Genomic DNA, 5,238 nt, shown 5'->3' with positions numbered 1-5,238 from the left:
CCTGCCATTGGAGCTGCAAGGGAGAGGGGTGTCGGTACCATGGGTACAGCCTTGTAGTGCTCAAGCTCTCCCGACCACTCCAGACACAAGCCCTCGTGGTGCGAGGAAGTAGAGAACCGCGCATGCGGCCCGGGTGCGCGAGCCTCAGCCAGTCCCCCTTCGCTTTAGTGCAGTGGTGCGCTTCAACGCAACGCATGCTCAAAGGAAGCCGAGAGGCATCTCTGTGTGGCGCGGAGAGCGTAGCCGCCCTCGGCAGGCAGCGAGGGAGTGGTCACCGTGGGTGAACCACCTGGTCTCGCGTCCATGTCCAGCAGGGGACTCAGCGACAGCCACCTCCTGACCTCAGCCTGGTGGGCTCCGGCGGGCGAGAGAGTGCGAGGCCAGGAGCTGCTGCTGACCAAAAACAGCTCCAGCGTTTTCTCCTCCAAACTATTGCTGTCTGACCCGAGGGCCTTAGCCCCACTGGCAGGCTGCTCTCCAGGCTGGGCGTGGCCACCATTTCGGGGCGCCTGGAAGTTGCTTGGCTGATTCTTCCACACCGGCAGCTGGAACAGGGTAGGAGCTACTGGGCACTTTCTCCGTGGATGGGACACCTGGGCGGGATGAGCTGTGCGCTCTGCTGGGCTTGAGGGCTACCTGGAGATCCGCCTTCCTGACACCAACCACAGGGGAGGCTGCCCTGTGTACCTCCCGGGGGTGGTTCTGAGGGGCTCCTGGGTTTACCTCCTAAGGGACCTGGCTGCAACCGGGGAACAGCACCTTTCTTGGTGGGGCCATGGGGTGCCACACCAGCCAGGCACACATGGAGGCCAGCGTGCAGTCGGTGTAGGCTGAGTTGGGTGCAGCTGGCCATAACTGTCTTCTAGAAGGATTTGTCAGGCTGGGCTGGCAGTAGCCAGTGGCTCAGGGGTAGGGGTGTGATGCTCCGCCAGTCCAGGAGGCTCTGGGCTAGCTCTGCCTAGTACTCACAGGGCACCAGCTGTGAGGCACACTGGCATTGAGAAGCAGGACACCCAGGTTGGGTGAGATAAGCCTGCAAAACCTGCCTTCCCTAGAGCCTTCACCAATGGCCGCCTCATCATACTAGTCCAACTTTTGTTTTAGGAGACTAGTGAGGCCACAGAGGCTGTCAAGGCTCAGGTGGGTCACCAGGATGGCTCCTACCTGGTCCAGGTGCCTCATTAACTTCTATAAGCTCATTGGGATTATAGCTGCCTTTGAGCAGCACTGTGAAGCCACTGATGGTGAAGAAGGTGGCATCACCAAGGCCTTAGGGGAAGATGTAGCAGCAGGGCCCTTGAGCCTGAGAAAGCCCACTGAGGCTGGTGGCTCCCGCAACTCCACCACTTACCCTAAGAACACTCCCGGGCCCTTGGAGGCTGACAGCTGCATGCTTCCTGCCCAGGGTGTGGAGTATTAGTCTGGTGTGGACTTGGGTAGTTAGCTACCCTTTTTGCACCAGGGGTAGCAAGGAGTGAGGGGTGGGGATCACTTTCTTTTTCTCATAGAAGAGGTTTTATTGCAGGTTTTATCCTTCTCACTTCCACCCCCACTCAGTACCTCAGAGCCCCTTCTCTCCCCACCTATTATCATGTCTCTGGATTACTTGATAGTGCTTTTTGGGATCACCACTGCGGCCACCTGAGAGGTCAAGCTGGGCTCCAATGAGAAGGAGCCGATCCTGCTGTTATGGAAAGTTGTGGATCTGGCCAACAACAATTACACAAAGTAACTGGCACAAAGTACTAGTTAGACTGGATCAGTTGGAACTGATGGAAGATTGTAAAGAAACTAAATCCATGCCAAAAACCTCCCAGCAGCAGGTGGACCCAGCCCTGAGACAGTTTAACCAGTCAGTGAGCAAGGAACTGAACATTGGGGTAGGAACCTCCTTCTGTCTCTATACTAATAGGCAACCTCATGTCAGGCAAATCCTACATCCCATGGCTTCCAGGAAGAATGTATTATTGCCTGAATACTTCTTCTTCATCTTCTTTTTTTTTTCTATCTTTGAAGAGAATTCAAGAAGTGTTACTCTGGTTCATCTGATACTGATAAACTGGATATTGCAGCAATGACATAGTGTTTAAATTTTGAGAATAGTTCAGTCTCCCAGTATGGAACCTCTCAAGTTAGATGTGGGGAATATAATTTTAGCAATGATTTCAGAGCCCTATAATCACAGGTTTTCAGATCCAGAGATAGTAAGTTCCAAATTTCAAAGTGGCACTTGCAGCAAAATGGAACTTATTGATAACACTGTAGTCAGAACTCAAGGTTTACTATGGCAGTCCAGATCAAGATGTTGCATGATTCCTCAAATGACCTGATATTGCTGTGGGAAGTACAGCACTTTGAATGCCCAGGGGGAAGGAATAGAGAAGCCCCAGTTAGGTTTGTAAGTGAGGAGCACAGAGACCTAGCACTGCAGAGGCTCAAATATCACATGGAGACCCAGTACATTGAGCTTTACAAAGCAACAGGTGATGATTTTCTTTTAAACTTACTTGTGGTACATGCAAAGTAGCCCAGTTCCTCTCTAGCGTCATCATCTGCATGTGAGTGCTCACAACTGATGAAGTGGTGGTCTTTCATTACTGGAAGGAAGACATCTTCTTTGTTACTTCCCTGGACAGTAGGCCAACAGGAAATGCTTTTGTCTTCTTTGTTCATGAGGAATATGTACAGAATACATTGAGGAAGCATAAGGACTTGTTGGGTAAAAGATACATTGAACTCTTCAAGAGCAGAGCAGCTGAAGTTCAGCAGGTAATGAATCAATTCTCAGTCCCTCTCATTTCTCTTCTAACCATTATTCCAGTGCTGCCTTAGCAGTTTGTACTCTTATAAATGTTAAAGACCATATACACCTTTGAGATCTTTCCTATGCAGCCTCAATTGAGGGCATCCTGGACTTTCTTGGGGGAGTTTTCTACAGATACTCAAACTCACAGGGTTCACATGGTATAGAATCATCAGGGCTACCCATAAGGAGATGCCATTATCCAGATGTAGTCTACAGACAAAGTATTTATGGCAGCACAGAAGTGTCCTTAAAAACAAAACAAAACAAACAACAACAACAACAACAACACACACACACACAAACTGTGAAGGAAGAGATCAGAAGTCTTTTAGTATTCAGATGAGGAATTGAACTTTGTGTTCATGGGATGGGGTACATTTTGTTTTTTTGTTTTTTGTTTTTACATTTACCAGTTTATTATATAATAAAACCTATGATAAAGGATACAGATGAACAGCCAGGTGAAAATGTACATAGAGTGAGGTCCCAAGCACAGGAACTTCTGTCTCTGTGGAGTTGGGGTGTGCCACCCTCCTGGCATGTGAATGTGCTCACCAACCCATAAGCTCTCTGAACCGCATTCTAATTGAGATTTTTTTTTTTTTTTTTTTTTATGGAGGCTTCATCACATAGGCATGGTTGATAATTAACTCCATTTATAGTCCCTCTCCTCTCTAGGGCGAATGAGAGGTAGGGCTGAAAGTCCCAAGATTCTAGTCATGGCTTGGTCTTTCTGTGACCAGCCCCCATTGAAGAACCCACCAAAAGTCACTTCATTAGAACAAAAGACACTTCAGGATATTCCAAAGGATTTAGAAATCCAATATTGGATGTTGCTATTACTCAGGAAATTGCAAAGGACTTAGGAGCTCTGTGTCAGCAATTGGGATCAAAGATGAAATGTTAGGAAAAAAGATTCACCTAACACCTCTATTACAAGAGGTTTTAGGAGCTCTGCATCAGGAATCAGGAGCAGATAGATATATACACACACACATTATTTCACACCAGGTAATCTGAGTTTCTTTTTTTCCTCCCACACCTCACCTTCACTCCCCCCACCAACTATACAATTAATCTGGTTAAGCCAAAATCCTGCTATTGCGATTTTCTTAGATTAAGCCACAGCCCTAGTGCCAAGAGGCAGTGATAGGATGTCTGTATTAGTTTTCAATTGTTGCCTTACGAATTTAACCCAACTTAGTGACTTAAAGAACACCCATTTATTCACAGTTCTGTAGGTCAGAAGTTAGTCATGCTTGACTGTGTAGGGTCTCACAAGGTCAAAAAGTATGGGCCAGGCTGAGCTCTTACCTAAAGGTCATTGTTTTTTGCCCTAGCCGAATAGCCAGAGGTGGGCCAGTGAGCCCCAGATAGACCACCTTACCATGATTGCTCCTCACCCTTGTGGGAGAGATACATGCTGACTCTGCTCTGAAAGCTCCCAACTGCAAAGTTTTCTCCTTCAGCTGTTGTGGTTGAAGGAAGCTTGGGGACCCCACCTGCACAGGGGCTTTTTCTTTCTGAAATCCACCTGTGCTTTGCCAGGTGAGGGCCTGTGATTGTAGAACTTTTTAATCTTCCCTAGCACAGAAGCTAGCTAGATGCTTGGACCAAAAGACAACAAGTAAACCAAGAAGATGTGGGCGGAGCCATTTCTGTTCTTCGTCTCAGAAAGCACATCACTCTGGATTCTGGTAGAAGGAGTTAGCATGGTCTGGCCAGAAGGTCATATTATGATTTCAGGTATGGAAGATGGCATGGTGACCCCAGGTGCCTATGAAAAGCCCTATGAGTCTGGAGCCTTGATAGCTCTGGTGTGAACAATTACAGAGAGTATGACGTTCACATAGAGGGTCTGCCAACTCCAGAAAGCACATTCATGCCTAAGAAGAAAGTCAGAGTACTACAACCCTGCATGTGGCAACTATTTACTCCATGGAGAAAGAGGATGGAGGGACACAGACAACAATTGAGAAAGATGGCTTGGTGACAGTGATCTTGGTTGGAATCAGAGTTGAGGGTCTTATTAGCCATTGCATTCATTAGTGGGATCATCTTTGCAGTTGAGTAAAAAATGTTGGAAGGACACCCTGAAGAGCTAAAGAATTGTGCCATTCTACCCATATGTTTAAAAAAGAGAGTTTACTGGGGCACCTGGGTGGCTCAGTCGTTAAGTGTCTGCCTTCGGTTCAGGTCATGATCCCAGGGTCCTGGGATGGAGCCCCGCATCGGGCTCCCTGCTTGGCGGGAAGCCTGCTTCTCCCTCTCCCACTCCCCCTGCTTGTGTTCCCTCTCTCGCCTGCATTGGGCTCCCTGCTCAGCGGGAAGCCGGCTTCTCCCTCTCCCACTCCCCCTGCTTGTGTTCCTGCTCTTGCTGTGTCTCTCTCTGTCAAATAAATAAATAAAATCTTTAAAAAAGAGCTAAGGAG

At 48.1% G+C, this 5,238-nt stretch overlaps 2 pseudogenes; one reads left to right on the top strand and one right to left on the bottom strand.

Annotated features, from left to right (window-relative positions):
* Nucleotides 1–726: 726 nt before the first annotated feature.
* LOC116635769 lies at nt 727–1,347 on the bottom strand (annotated as a pseudogene).
* A 151-nt stretch (nt 1,348–1,498) lies between these two features.
* Nucleotides 1,499–3,057, top strand: LOC116635768 (annotated as a pseudogene).
* Nucleotides 3,058–5,238: the final 2,181 nt, after the last annotated feature.

This window comes from Phoca vitulina, unplaced genomic scaffold (assembly GCF_004348235.1).
Source record: "Phoca vitulina isolate PV1807 unplaced genomic scaffold, GSC_HSeal_1.0 scaffold11, whole genome shotgun sequence".
In the NCBI taxonomy this organism is placed as follows: Eukaryota; Metazoa; Chordata; class Mammalia; order Carnivora; family Phocidae; genus Phoca; species Phoca vitulina.
This window is presented reverse-complemented; position numbering and strand designations above follow the sequence as displayed.